The 12,012-nt window shown below is 33.9% G+C and overlaps 1 protein-coding gene and 2 long non-coding RNA genes across 7 annotated transcripts in view; all 3 read right to left on the minus strand.

Moving 5' to 3' along the window:
* Positions 1-12,012, minus strand: part of rho-5 (rhomboid-5) — a 284,621-nt gene that overhangs the window by 67,755 nt on the left and 204,854 nt on the right. The window lies entirely within an intron of this gene.
* On the minus strand, positions 2,350-2,940 carry LOC138187281 (uncharacterized). The gene is made up of 2 exons (XR_011175140.1): positions 2,627-2,940; positions 2,350-2,534 (listed from the first exon to the last, which is right to left on the minus strand). It is a non-coding gene; the product is annotated as an uncharacterized LOC138187281 (long non-coding RNA).
* Positions 3,617-12,012, minus strand: part of LOC138187085 (uncharacterized) — a 74,414-nt gene continuing 66,018 nt past the window's right edge. Inside the window, exon 3 of the long non-coding RNA XR_011175086.1 lies at positions 3,617-3,775. This is a non-coding gene — a long non-coding RNA (uncharacterized LOC138187085). The remainder of the gene's footprint in view (positions 3,776-12,012) is intronic.

Genomic DNA, 12,012 nt, shown 5'->3' on the forward strand with positions numbered 1-12,012 from the left:
GGGATGTAAGTCTGAGCTTAGGATAATGGATATAGCATAGTGGATATTAGATGTTGGATATAGGATATACAATATATGAATAGTGTTGCGCACAGAACACCCAGTATGTGAATAATAAATAGGATAGAGATCGTGGGGTTTAATATGCAACTTTTGTGGTATTAGATGTGGAAAATGGACTATTAGTCGTAGGATACGTGATACAGGATGTGGGATGTGAGATGTAGGACGCGCAAGATCGGATAGGATACAGCGTTTGAGGTGCGTAACATAATATAATATTGAAACTGTACTTATTTTAACTTAATCTTGAAACAAGAATTTCATTCCGCAGAGGCTGCGATAAAAGTTTAGGAAGTTCTCTGGTTGTTACAAAAAGTTTCTGTCAGGTATGAATATCGATTTTCACCACTACAAAGACGTTGTCTTTATAAGGACGATGACCATGGAAACTTATCGTTATCACCACTTGCTGATCTTAGCATCTCATGAGTTTCTCGAATCCAAGGAAACTAGCTGGATCACACATTTTCGTGACCCCTGGTGTAATTTATTACCTCAGGAATCGCTATAAAGAGATTTCAATTGTTACAGTTTCCGCTTAAATCCGTGATATCATGCAATTAAACGCTACCTTTTTAATAGCTGTTTATTTTTACCGTTGGGGAATAATATTTATCGACTTGTAACTTGGACAATGTACTTACCGAACTTTCTTTAGCTCGCCAAACTTCTCAGTATCGCACGAGAAAATATATTCATATTAGCAACTTGTAATTATTGAGATATGTATAATTTTGTGTGCTAGACTAGATTAACCGCGTAGTAGTAGTAGTGAAACACGTATGTGAGTGTGAGTGTATGGAAATATGTGTGTGCACAGCGTCTCGAAAAACAGATGAATGCAACTGTTCCGTTGATAGTGTGGTATAAAAGATGGTGAAACAAAGAGAGTACTGAGACGCATGCAAATGTATATCGAGGAAGATCCTACAAATCGTTTAACTATTTTAATATAAATTCTAAGTGTAATCTTAGTGTTCCTTTACTTTTATTTCGGCGATTAAGAGCCACAATTCTCAACAGTAACCTGGAATTTATACAATTTCAATCGTTCAGGAAAATTCAGGTACTTCTTTCTCTTTATATTCTCCATCACTAGCAATTTTTTTGTCGATCAAACAATTATTTCACGTTGGGAAAATAAAGTGAATGATTGAGACGATAATGGTAAAGAATCGCACTCTATTAAATATACAGTTGTGCAAAAATTCTCGGTCAGAATAAATGTTTAGATACGAAGAGCGATATCCACAAGAATTTCAAATAGTATTGGATTTAAGAGTATAATAAATAAAAAAAAATATATATAATACACAATATAAATACATATAATAAATTTTATATATGCTAACTACCAATCTGTAATCTATCAAATTTTACAAACAATATTGCTCAAATATTACTCATCGCCCCTATTTCTAACTTTCTATTTCTAATTTCTATAATCTAACTTCGTCGCATATTGAAATTACCGGAAATGAAAAAGCCCGAGCAAGGAGCAACAGAGGCAAACTACGGTGCAAGTCTAGATGCATATACAAGACTACACCTTGAAGACTTAATTAATTACATGACAAAAAGGATCGTCGATAAACTGGAAATTAGAGTGGGATAACATGAAGCATCTCTCTAGCAGCTTCTTCCAAGCACTCAAAGGCTCGAGGAAACTACGAAAGGTAGAACAGGTGGTTACATCTAGGCTCAAAATTGGCTGCATTACAATCGCTCCTTCGTACATACTATCCAAAAATTCAGAACCTATTCACAACGAATGTGGCCAGACGATTGTAACAGTGGAACATTTACTCTTATACTGGTTGAGATACAGAAACCATCGTACTCGTCTCGAAATCTGTTCACTGTTTAAAGGACAACTTCAACAAATGCAAAATAGAGAAACTCATCAGATTCCTAAAAGAAACACGTCTATTGACAAAAATGATATAATAGTTACGATAGTTGTTCATAACCGAAGTAGTTAACAGGCAATCAAAGAAAAAAGAAAATATGTGACATCAAATTTCGCTAATAATATTATCTGTATGTTGCAACAGAGTACGAGGGATTATTCTTCCTTGCTATTTCTCATCGTTAACAAAAATTTCGCCATCGATATAAGTAATTTCCCGCTGCGTTAGTTACGATTCTGCATCCCCCCCCCCTCTCGCTCTCTCTCTCTCTGACGTTACCATTTTTCCTGGTGTCGAAAGGAGGAAAAAAAATTAAATCCGCTCACAGCGATAGTTCAGCAGAAACAGTTGGTGCCGCCTTTCGCGCAGATCGATACCTGGATATCGTTTCAAAGCTGGCATCGCTGTATCGAGTTACAATTACAGACTATCTGGGCATGTTCATTCGTCATTATTATCAGTTTCCATGCAATGCGCATCTTTGTCGTCCGATCGAACAAACGCTAGGTTATCCCGACCGGTGGAATAGTTTGCTAGCCTGCGTCTACCGATCCTTATCCACTATCATACCGTTATAAAATACGATCGTGATAAACTGTGCCTCGCATACGTGTTACGTTGCTGGGAAAATTGTAACACCCGGCGATACGTACGTGAAAACGTATTTCGTTCAAGAGAGAACGAAGTCCTGCACGGTTTAGCTTCGAATCGTTTCACTGACTTTCGATGCATGTAGGTATTTCGAAAACAGCAATTAACCTCTCGCATCCCGACAGTTGTCGATATTTTGCTGTAACTGGTTCCAACTATTTTCGAAAAATGTTCGGAATTTCAATGTTTCTTCATGCTATTCTTGTAATGAAAGTACAGTTTTCCTGTAATGAAATGTAACATACAGTGGTTCACGAAAGTATTCGAGCACTTGCAACAGCAGATTTTCATGAATATATTTACGTGTGTTAGCGTTTTCAGATTTCATTAGCACTGTAATGAAACAAGGCTATTGTGATTATATGCGCCAAATTTAAAAACAATCCGAAAATGTACGTTGGAGTTACGAGACACTTATTGCTAGCATACATACTTCTAGTAAAATATTAGTATAAAATATGTGAGAATAGTGGTTTTGTACACGTAATTAGTTAATCCATCTTTAGATGGTCTCACTAAATATGGCTTATATAATTTATATTATATATTCTATAAATAAAATTATATTATGTAATGTATTAATAATAATATATTGTATATAATATAAATATAATATATTAATATAATATATATTATATAATAATATAATAATTAAATAAATAAATTATATAATAATATATACTATTCTATATTATATAGTTCATAGTCGACTGTCCAAATATGCTTATGAATAATTTTTGCGGTCATTGGATTTTTCATCCTTTTTTCGCAGCACGACTAAAACATCGTGAAAATAGCCAGCTGCACACGGGGAGAATAGGATATGAATCGAATTATTTATACGCTTAAATCTGATACGATAAATAATAAAACACGTGTTACATGAATGTTGATTTATATTCTTGACGAGGAATCGAGAAACAGGAAACGAAAGCAAACAAATGCTGATAGTCTTTCCCGCGAGAATATTTAAATAAAATTTCTCTTTTTATTACCGCAACAATAACGAGAATTGAAATCTTTATTAATTCAGTGATTTACATTCCTTTAGATTATCAACTACCATTAGCGCTACGTTGAATAAATCCAAAGGATCTTCTTGATCCTTCGAAATCCGTATTTCAAACGCAATATTCATTTTCAGCCTAATCCTGCAGTACACCTGAATCAATTTCAAGCCTAACTTATGTTCCATTTCGTATTGACAAATACATTTTGATTCATTGAAAGTACTTGAATATTTACCATAAAAAGCTTTTACGAATATACTGTACGTGTTATAAAAGTTTGAAACATTTTGAAGTCTTATTGGTACTCTGATGTCTGACTGTCATGATTATATCAGTAAAATTTGAAAGCAATCTGAAACTGTGTGCAAGTTACAAGATATTTACGGCAACTTATGTATTGAATAAGGTGAGAAATATAATAATATAAAAATATAATAAGTGTTAAAGATGGTCTCACTAAATATCGATGACATAGTTGAACAAAATATTTCGTTGCTCGTACGTACATTTCCAGATTTGTTTCAAACATTACGTATGAAAGCATAATATTAGTGTTAATGAAATTTCAAAATGTTTCGTATAACACATATGTAAAATTCGTAAAATGCTTCTACAATCATTTGAATATTTTTGTGAGTTACTTTCAATCATTAGGAGACACGATTATCCAGAAAAGAAAAAAGGAAGAAAAAGTGCACGTTCTTGGTTAAAAAAACAGTTAATCGTTTTAAGCAGTGCGTACATTTACAAAAGTCAACTCTAGACAAAAAATAGAACATGTATTAGATTTGGAAATATTGTCTAATACACGATTGGGCGAACCCATGTTGGATCCGCGTCGGTCGACAGTGGAATAAGCGTTTACTGGCGCGTCCGCTGAAATATCGAGCGACTCTACTTGCACGAGAGCGAGGAAGGGGGTCGAACAACCGCGGACGTGCTCGAACCTGGCCGATTTTACCCGATCTCAGCTAACTCCGACCGAGGCAACTCTGGGTCAGGTCAGCCAGGTCAATCGCCCCGGCTGTTCGTGTCGCGAGAGACCTCGACTCTGGTCCCTTCAATCGTTTCAGACGAGGTTGCACAAGGAACGAGTCTGTCGCAGCCTGGGCCCTTGGAGACAGTCGTTTAACGTCTGCGGAAGAGACTAAGCTATCCTGCTTATTATACATTATCGGAGATCAAATCCACAAATCTATCCTAACCCGAGGAATTAAATCTCTACGAATTAAATTAAATCTATTGCTCGTGTTATTTTACGGCCTTCACTTACGAACAGACTGCGTATTTTCAGATGGCATTTGCATTTATAGAAAATTGGAAAATGTAAACTTGCACAGAATGCACGCGTTATATAAATATGATTTTCTATCGAGAGTTCTACATTTTTAAATTATATCCTCAAAAATATGTATAGTCTACTTATTAGAGTGCAGATATTTATGCATTTATGGGAAATTTGAAAATGGAGAAATGTACATAATGCGCTTGTTAGCCCAAAGTTAATAAATAAATATTAGTTATATTCATATGTAAGTATTGGTTTAAAATATATCATAAATATTAATGATTACAGGAAATAAGAAAAAATTTGAAAATCTTCACAAAATTATTAAATTGAAGTACCTGGAATTATTAATTCGTTTAGAATTTTATGATATAAAGAATCTACATACATATATTAGTGATGAACATTTCTGAATCGTTACCTTACACGAATATATAATTTTATGAAACATTGAGAGTATAACACTCATGATGTCTGATGGGTGAAACAAATCTCTATTTAAATTTCATTCTTTTCAGTTGCGTTTATAAAAATATAAGTTTGCAAGAACATGCACAGTCTATGTATTATCGAATATCACAAAGAAGATAAAAAATTTGGCATTGCCAAAGAAATAAACGAAAGTGAATACTTCGAGATAGAAAATTAAATCGTAGAGGTTTCCCAGGACTGAAAAGCAATCGTCGAGATTCTGCAGGAAGTGCACGGAAATTTTCTGAATAAAAACTTTTACTTCGTCATAGCTCTAAAAAAAAGAGAGGATAATTTGCAAAAGTTCGGAGATAGAAACTAATTCGCGAATCTCAAATTCGTTGAAAATAAGTTCCAACTTCATCAGAGACAAAAGAGAATCGACGAAATTTGGCAAAAGACAGGGCACAATTTTCCGAAAGAAACTTTTGCTTTACCATGCTTCCCAAAAAGGGAATATAATTTGCAAAAGTTTCGAGGCAGAGAACTAATTCGTAAAATCCTCCAAGTTGATCCAGGATAACTTCGAAATTTATGAGAGATAAAAGAGAAGCAATGAAATTTTATAAAAGATGCACCACGATTTTCAAAGTCAAACTCTTACGTTCTTATTCCATGAAAATATTTAAAATCATAGGTGGCAGGGAATTTGTGAAATTTTCCAAAAAGTGTATTATAATATTCTAAAGGGAATATTTCATTTTACGAGAAGAAAATAATTTTCAAAAAGGGAATGACGCGCAAAGATTTCAAAGTGGCGAACTAATTCGTGAAATTCTATAAATTTCCAAATTTATCAAAGAAAGAGAATGAATGAAATTGGATAAAAAATATCTGCCACGATATTTCAAACGAAAGCTTTCGTTTTGTATTTCTGAAAAAGAGAATCTGCGACGCAAAAAGATTTCGGGATAAAAAACTAATTCGCGAGAGTCTCTGTTTCGTATTATCATCGAAAACGATGTACTATTAACGTGGCATTAAAGCTGAATTCCCGCGAGTTCGAAAATTTCATATTCTATGCACGTACAAAAGTTAACCACGCCGAGGGATTAACTTCGCTCACAACCCAATTTTCTAACTTTGTATATTTCATGCCGCGTTACTGTTACAACCGTTCTCCTCGCGACTACGTCAGTTTGTCATATTTTCCACGAGTTTCTGCCCGGTTGCCATTATTACTGTCGGTTTCTCTTTTCATATTGCTTTGACCGCGATTTATCGTATCTTTTTACTACTATCCATCCACCGAAACACGTATCAAGAAATAGAAACATTCGCGACAATGATATCGCGTCGAACGAACGTACGAAATATTTGAATTTTGAACTTGGATTAATTTAATTTCGATTAATTTTCAACGGATGTTGAATATTTGACGATTTCAAATTTATACATTTTTTTCAGTAAATATTTCGTAATTCTTTAAACAATTTTATTTTGAGACAATTAAATACTTCTTCGATTTATAATAAATATTAATATTTGTGAATACTGAACATTTAACTATTTAGAATTTATAAATTTATTTAAAAGATGTTTCATAGTTCTATGGAATTTTATTTTACTTTGAGATAGTTAAATAGTATTTGGAATCTATAATAGAAATTAATTGTTGATTTGAGCATGATTGTATTAATGTAACGAGTATCTCATGTATTTTTGAAGACTTTAAACGTTGAATAAGTCTGGATAGCTTAGAAATGGGTTAACTTCATATAGTCATTGTGTGAAACGTGATTCATAATTTATTGGCGTCCTGGAATCGGTTCAGATTTTGTGATTAATTAGCATTGTTATCGATCATTATCGGGTCTATAATTACTACGTGTTCTAGGGGAATCAATGATTCGGCGGTAGCCCAACAAAACACTTCGCTAAATAATTAAAAAGTGATTAGGCCAATCCTCTCATGTTATATAATGATATTGATTTATCTGTCGTTTTTTAAAGATATATGTTTATTATATAACATATATATATATATATATATATATATATATATATATATATGCAATAAATGTGTAATAGTGATGTGGCAAATACATCGAAATTAAATATACCAAATATGAAGAAAAATATAAAATACCTTCAAAATCATCGAGCATCGTGGAAGTAAAAGTTCTAAAAACAAGCAGAAATCAGGGGAACTATAATAAGAGAACATAATAAATCAAAGAAAACGGAAACGTCATCGACAGGCACGACGCGGTTAACGCAAGTATGAGAAAATCTCGAACGCGAACGAATTCCTCTCCATGGAAATTTTTCGGTGGAAAAAGCATCTCGGAAAATCGAAGTTTCCTCGAGGGGAAGAATAACGAGTGATCGTTAGTATCGTCAGAAAGTTGCATGCAACGTCCAGGCGCGAGATCGCGAAAGAAAAATCCTTCGGTCATTTTTGTTCTAAACAGAAGTTTCCATTTACCGATAAAAACGCGCGCTCTTAGTCCTGTTATCTGAATCCGCGTTATCAATTTTCTGAAAGAAGAGAAAAGAAAGTGTACATAACGCGCTTTTATTACGATCAACCAGAGTTTTCATGAGAAACCGAGTTTCTGCGGGAACACGGCAGGGAATGTGTTTATCGTGAAAAGAAGCTTTCAGCTCGACCGCGAGAAGACAGATTTTATTTGATAATTTTGAAACGTCGACGGGGTAAAGTGGCGGCAAGACCCGGTTCTCTTCCAGTTTACTTCCCTGGACGCTTTACTTATCGCGAAATGTAAGTATCACGTGGAATCTGAAATTTTTCTGGCAGGATGAGAAGTGATTTCTATTTCAGTGACGAGAGAAAAAAGGAATCGAGTTAATACACCACAGTTCGCACACCAGTTGATAAAATAATGATCTGAATGATCGTTTCAGGATATTTTTAGATCCATAGATTGTGGGCGAAATATTTATTATCTGTTAGAAAATATTTACTCTACATTTTACAAAAATTTTACTCTGTAATTCTTTATTTATCACTTTTGTAGTTATATTTATTTATTATTCTTCAGAAAATATTTACTCTACATTTTAGAAAATGTTTACTCTGTATTCTAGGAAATATCGTTATACACGTATATCCTAATCTTTTGCTAAATATTTTTAAATCTCATTAAAAGGCTAATATTTATAAACTTTCATCTTTCTACGATATTCTCCTTTTCTATCACAGATTACTTTCAAGATCTGTCACTTCGCTCCAACTTAGAGTTAACTAGTAACATGTCACTTTCAAAGATTGGGAGTAGTTGAAGGCAATCCTTGAAAAATCTCAAATAAAATCTGTTCTCTCGTTCTCGGTTATTTTATACGTCGTATATTTTATTAAAATGCGTAATTGCTTAAGTCGCATAATATCGGAACATTTCGAAAATATATGCGGAATGAAATATTTCCAAGATTTAATATTTCTGATTTATTCAAAGAGAGTTCTACATATCGGTATTCTGAATTCAAGCGTCTCTCGACATAATCACGAACAATCGCAAATACAAATTTACTATAGGAATTGGGTTATCGGTCTGTAATTCAAGTGTGTTCATACATTCTATGTATATATGATTCCACTCGAAGTTTCAATGCTTAATATTGATAATAATATCCTGAAGAATATTAGATCAAAATACCTTTCAAACGCTTCTTCCAATAAAAAAAAAGACAAAAGGACCTTTTACTTCCTAGCAGTTGTAGCAGAAAAATTCCACGCTAGAAGATTACCTCTCTTGAAGGATTTAATTTAAAACAGATATTACATTGATATCTTGATTGCATTTCTGACAAAAAATAGCTTGTAACAATTTATTTAGGCCAAATTGTATAATGATAGGCAAATAAAAAAAAGTAAGAATTTTTAATATTTAACTTTGAAATTAATCTACCATTATTGAGACAAGTTATTTTCGAATATTCCACCGTCGCCTTTCCTCAAAACAACCAAACTACAGTAGTTTCGGGTATGAAAATTCTTTCGCAAGTTGCCACAAAGAATTTCCATCGAAGCAAAAGATATATATTCGCTTCCCCCTTCTCCGCTCTGCTGTGTCTATTTTTCCGCGTTATAGCCGAATCTTCGTGCTTTTATTTAGCCAAAGAGAGGAAAGAGAAACAAGTGCGACGCACGTCGATGGAAAGTTTGGAGAAGGTGGCGGTAAGATGCAGCGTGCCAGGGTAACTTATCCGTGTTAATTATTCAACTACGACAGGCACGAGACTGGTCCAGAACTCAAAATCGCGGACAAACCATGCTCCATGAATAATGCAGTATTTGTATCAGAAGTTACGACTCGAAGCGGACGCGCTAAAGATATTCCATAAGAAAACTCGAGGACGTTATGACAGTTTCCAGTTTTTGTATTTCTTCTAATACAAAATGCACCATGCACTGTGATATTAGTAAACTGCAGACGTTTATAAAAATTTATATTTTTAAGAATATAATCGAGAAGATATAACCTAGATAGAAAATGGTTTTGTTTATTAAGTATTATTGAAAATTTGGATATATTCTATATTTCTAAATATCATGTTCATTCTGTGCATTTTTACGACTTCTCCACAAATGCATAAAAGTCCGGAATTTAGTTATTCGTTATCAGATTTGTCAAAAATATTATTGTCGAAATAAATTGATTTCGAAAATATCGGAATCGACACACTTTTGTAGAATGGGATGATTTAAACTTGTGAACATTCAATTAACAACAATTTACAGGAATGAAAGAATAAAAATCTTTGTTATTTGCACCCCTTTATATCCAATTAAAACTAACGTTGAAAGTGTATGATTCGATGTAGGGTTTACAAAGAGGAATTTTTAAATAAATTCTGGACGTATGATTAAACGTAAAAATTGTCGAAGCTTCGACAAAGGTATATTTAAAAGATTTATTACATTACATCGCTGGTACAATGTACTTTGACCTGCTATTAGATTGCACGAAAGATTCGAGATCATCGAGCGAAAAAAAAAAAATGTATTCGCACGCCCTAATTTTAGATTATTAAAAGGGAGAGAGGAAATCATTTACGAGTCAAAATTTCTGATACCGAAAAAATGCGAAAATCCGATTTAAATAGCTGGCTGGTGATCAAAGTGGTGTAGAAATTTGCAATTACTTTCAACACGCGACCTAGTCGTTTAGTATTAAGTTCGAACACCGATCACCGACGCCATCTCTGGCGCTGAAAAACGCTACTTAAAAAGTTAACCAAGATTTCCTAACAGATATCAGAACCCGTTCAATGACAAATTTTTGTAAGATAAGATACCATCACTGTGTGAGCAATGTCTCGTTCATTTTTTGTCATTGCACCCGATAAAAATATATACGTTTAACGAGCAATATTCGTGACAAAAGTACTATCAATCCTTTTCGCTGGTAGCCTGCAGGCGACAAAGTAATCTAAAAAGATATATACGCGGATTTCCATGTATTTAGGAATTAATAGCGTGGTGCACAGTTTTATTTCACAGCGTTATGTTCTATTAAATATTGTCAGCACTATTTATAGCACGAGAAAAATAATAGCTGTGTTAACAGTCGACACGAAACTACTGAATTGTAATTTAGCTAGATGGACTGATAGTAGAGTATTAATCCACTAATTACTTCTTTCGTTCAATTAATCTAATGCATTTTAAAATTCTATATCTATTCTGACTTTATCTTTGACTAATTACACGCCCCACTTTCTTTTCAAAATTTTATTTCACATCAACACAATAATTTATAAAGTTAATTAGCCGATGAATAATTCTTACCGTTTAATCGACCATTTCTTTTTCATTTCAAACGTTATTCTACTATAATACATATGATAGTATCATGAGTATCAATTATAGCTCGTCGAACAGCACCAAAACCATTGTGCAGCTGAAGGTGGACGCTTTTGTTCGTGATCACTCGCAACTGCACTTTATTGCACAAGTCTATTGCAGTAGCTCCTCGACTGCGTGGGTTATTCGTGCAATTTTGCATAAATCACGCGCTATCGAGGGGTAGGGCCAGCATAATAGAACGCAGCCCTCTTATTTCACGATTTATTCCCGCAACGTAATGGCTGATATTAAAGGACCGTAGAATGCGCGTCCCAGATTAAAATCTTTCCTCTGCCAAACTCCTATAAACCCGCGAAATAACCCTCTTCTTATCAATGAACCGCTCGTTCCTCTCTGAAATCGGTAGCTAAATATATTTAGACAGTGGAACAGAATATCCTAGATTTATTATTAAATGAATGGACAAATGTTTCGTTTGTAATAAATCCTTTTAGAACGAAGGGTCCATCCTATTTTAATCTGTCGTCGTTCGAGGAAATAATTCTGACCGAGGGTCGACAAGTTGTTGCACAGTTGCGAAGGAACACAGCAGAGAATGATACATAGTGTTCTTGATAACACAGTACGATCGACTAGGAGGTGATTTTGCCTTTAAAAATAAGCCGAGAATGTGGGATAAAATTGTTTCGCACAAGACTTGGTTCTTGAGAAAATCGAGATTGAAAATTCGTGCGATATGTGTGCACTGAATCGCCTGTTGATTTCACATATGTCGATATTCCAGATTTCAAAGGACGCGAGTATGAAAAGAATTCTTCCTTTTAAGTGCCATATACATTGAATTAA

Source organism: Bombus flavifrons, chromosome 14 (genome assembly GCF_040668555.2).
Source record: "Bombus flavifrons isolate JBK064 chromosome 14, iyBomFlav1_principal, whole genome shotgun sequence".
Lineage (NCBI taxonomy): Eukaryota > Metazoa > Arthropoda > Insecta > Hymenoptera > Apidae > Bombus > Bombus flavifrons.